This window comes from Pteropus alecto, unplaced genomic scaffold (assembly GCF_000325575.1).
Source record: "Pteropus alecto unplaced genomic scaffold, ASM32557v1 scaffold35, whole genome shotgun sequence".
Taxonomy (NCBI): Eukaryota; Metazoa; Chordata; class Mammalia; order Chiroptera; family Pteropodidae; genus Pteropus; species Pteropus alecto.
In genome coordinates this window covers 12651526-12655580 of record NW_006437828.1, presented here as the reverse complement: position 1 = coordinate 12655580, position 4055 = coordinate 12651526, and the positions used below count along the sequence as shown (strand labels likewise).

At 41.8% G+C, this 4055-nt stretch overlaps 1 protein-coding gene across 1 annotated transcript in view; it reads right to left on the bottom strand.

Annotated features, from left to right (window-relative positions):
* The window catches only part of CSMD1 (CUB and Sushi multiple domains 1), a 1232804-nt gene that overhangs the window by 612172 nt on the left and 616577 nt on the right, over positions 1-4055 (bottom strand). The window lies entirely within an intron of this gene.

The window sequence follows — 4055 nt, the reverse complement described above, 5'->3', positions numbered from 1 at the left end:
GAGTCTGGAATATGTAGTGGCCATACGCCTGACATCCATAGGCAGCTTAATGATATTTTCAAAGATTTTGGAAGGCAGAGCTAAGTCAGCAAGGTTTTAAGCCTTAAGTGTATCGACGATCTTTTCCTAATTGGTACACGGCTTTGAAAAACCAGTGTGTTTAAAAGAAGTAGTCACCATTATCCTTATTTCCTATAGAGTTTGGAACGTGCATTTGGTTTTGAATGTCACGTAAGCTCTTGACTAATATCATAACAGAGACACACTGATTCATGACAAGTTTCCAAGTAGGAAATAGTAGCATAAAATCTTAAAATGTAGTCTCTTAGAAAAACGGCAAGTAAAAAGTCAATAATGATGAAATGTATATAAGATGCTAATTAGCATTGTAATATTTACTAGTTTAAAAAGAAATAGACTTTGAAAGGAAGGCAGAAAGAAGATATTATATCCATAGACATATGTTAAAACATGTTATTTTACACATATGTATCTATATGTACAGTTTACTATGTACAGAAGATTTTTTAATAGACGATGCTAGTTTTGTAGCCAGCTGTATATTATAAAACGTGCTCGATAAAAGTAAATGGCAGAAAACTGAACTTTACTAAAGCAGCTGTTAGCATCTTGAAGCCGGAAGGTAAGCTGCCATTTTTCTATCTCCTTATCGTGCTAAAACGCTGAGTTACCTCGGACCATCTGCACAGAGTTAAGGGTGAGACTCTGTTGCCCACAGCTCAGTACATGTTTGTTGATTTTCTGTGGTCATTTTAAAGACTCATACAGCAGTAGGAGTATTAGTGATAGTTCAGAGTTCATGGAAAAAAAATCTCTCAATCTAAAGGTTCCAAGAAACGGAGACATAGTATCTGTCTATGCCTGTTCTGGTTATTAATGGCACCGCCGATTTCCAAACGGGAAAATATGAAAATCTGAGACACCCGACACCAGGAAAAATTCGCTCGCGTCCCATTTTTAGCCATGTTGTCAGGGAGTGTCGGTGACTGAAGACCCTGCTCATTCTAGGAGACTCCTGTAACTCGCTATAATAGGGATCTCCTATGAAACGGAGCTACCAGGAGGGTGCAGTTTCTTTTTAAAAATGATCACTAACAGATGCCACCGAGATCGCGGCTGCTCACCCTGACTCCATCGGCTTTTGGGAGCACTTGGTCCTCTGTCTGGGGACTGTCCTGTACACTGTGGGACGTGGGACAGCACCCTTGCCTCCGCCCGCTCATTGCCAACCCCCCCACCCCACGCAGCTGTGATGACTAAAAACATCCCCAGACATTGCCAGATCTTCTCTGGGGGCAAAGAAGAATCACTGACTTAGATGAATTCAATTACTGCTTTGCCCAGTTCTTTTGATTGGTTTTAAATAGAGCCTTTTAAACAGGATGAATTAAAACCATATTAAAACGCTATGGAGTATTCTTCCTTTGAGTCAAGATTAATAATTTATTACTATATATCTGGATTATTTAAATGTATTAAAACATAGGAAGGACATACATGGTGTTTCCCCTTAAATAATCTGTATTATTTAAAATAATTTAATTAAAAGATTTTGAGTTGCTGCAATAGTATGTGAAAACGAGTCTCATTTTTGATACGCATTGCACAATTTTTTTCATCAAGAATAAGCCTAAACAAATAAAGTTAATTAGGAAACGGCCATTACATTTTTTTAAACTAAAGTATTTTGTCTCTTTAGAAAAACCTGAAAATCAGTATAGATGTAATAGATTTCTTGTGGTTGTTTTCATATAACGTATCTCAAACCCTAAGATTTGTATTTTGATGGAAATATGCGTGTGATATTAGTGACTCTTTTATAAGAGAAATGATATTTTCAAATTCATAGGTTTATAATTTCTGAGATGCGTTTTCACAAGGCAGGCTTTGCTCACATAGAAAAGAATAACAATGCAAGAGCATAGTAATATATTATCACTGAACACTGTATTCTAATTATTCATAAATAAAATACTAAAAAGTGCTCTGCTAGGAAAATCACATATAGGCCTTTCGAAGCCAGAGATCATCAGCCAGATTTAGAAAAATTCGGGCCACAGACCTTTGGCAGTCTCCTCGATATTGTTCATACACACACACACACACACACACACACACACACATACACACACACACAAACACACACACACGCACACACACATACACACACACATATTTTTTCTATGGCTTATGAAAAAAGAAGAAGCATTTCCATTATGTTCTGTTTCTTTTGAAGAATTCCCTGAGGAATTCTTCTAAAGTTGAGGCAAATCAGCCTACACAAATACATCCATTTACAATCTCCTTGGAAACTAAAATTGCTAACCAATTCAGGCAGCAAGCAGCAAAATGTTTTCTCCAGGTTTTGTCGAAGAGAGAACACACACACATACACACACACACACACGCAAGCATACAGCACACACAAGCACTTAAAACTAATCATCTTCTGGCTTTCATCTTCTCTCCATAAAAAAATCTCCACTCGGATCAGCCAGATCGATCCTTCGCGAGCTTAACTTAAATCTTAAAATCTTCTGTTCCACACTGTTGAACTTCTCACATTAAAATCCAAGCTCACGGTCAGGTGAGCAGTGAGCGCGGGGACCGCCCCTGCGCTCCCCGGTGCGCGTGCCCGCCCGCACCTGCTGCGCGGCCACCCACCGCCTCCTCACGCTGCGCAGGCCCTGGCGCCGCTGGGGACCAGAGCCAGGCGCGCTCCTGCCCCGGGGCCTTTGCCCGCACCATCCTGCTCAGGGGCTCCTCCTAAGCCCCCCTCCCGGGCCGCCTTCTCCAGCCACCGTACGCAGACCAGCACCTGCGCGTCACTCCCCGGGGCCCTGTCCTGACTCACTTTGCTCCCAGGTCCTTGACGACGCGCTGAGACCTGGACGGCTGCTGTTGAGAGCGCGTCTTCACTCCGTGCCCCCCGATTCCTCGGGGCCGCCCAGAACTCAGCCAGCCTCCCTGCTGTTTCTCCCTTCCCATCGAGTGGATGGCCCCCACATTTCCCGGGGGGTTAGATCACTCTCGACAAACCTCTATTCGGCCGTTGTTAGTAAAAATAAATTTCTGGGGTTATACATGGCATCAAACTAGACCATTTCTTCTAAGCGTAGAAGCCAGAGAATAAGTTAATTCTGTAATAGAAGTATGTGGCATGCTGAAATATGAGGTTTTAAAAAGAGCACTCCACGAAAACTGAGGCAAGACTCTAAGCAGAGCAATATTACAGACACACGTTAACTGCCAAGAAGGTTTTGTCATGGGTAGCAATTCACGGAGGGTTTTGGTAACATGTTTCTTTTGCTTTGTTTGCACCAAGTAGAAAAGCCACAAGTCTAGGCATTTTCTTTTATAATTTGTTAAATTTTATTAAATTTATTGGGGTGACAGTGGTTGATACAATGGTAAAGGTTTTAACGCACGGTTGATTGATATGTCGCATGTATGTTGTGTGCCGTGTCGCCACCAGAGTCAGATTTCCTTCCTTTGCTGGTAAGGGAGGGTTTTATTTTGATATTCGCAGAGTGGCAGGGACATTTCAAGAAGAGAACGTCAAGGCCAGCGGAGAGAGTAAACCGATCAAGGCAAAGCATCAACGGGATGAGGTTACTAGGAGGCTCCTGGCAGCCGGAAGGGCTAGTTCAAGTTCCACAGTTAACCGTCTGCGGCAGACCCAGAAGTCACGTGTAGCAGGTAAATGGCATTAAAACGAATTAGGAACCATTAGAAGAGACTAATTCCGAACAACATATTAATATAATGTAGGCCTCTTTTAATCCACTGGTGTTAATAAACAATTCAACTCTCAAACATTTGCTTTAATATTAATTTTGTTGTATCGAGAGGAATCTTTTTATTCGGAAGCTGGAAGTCGGGGGGTCTAATTGAGTCCATTCTATCCAGAACCCCATCCTCTCCCAGCTTCCTCTTTCACACGTGATGGAGAAAGAACACGGAGTTAGGTCCAAAACTGCCAGGTAAATACTTGACTGTGAAAATTAGCACACAACAAATACCTGTTAAGGAAA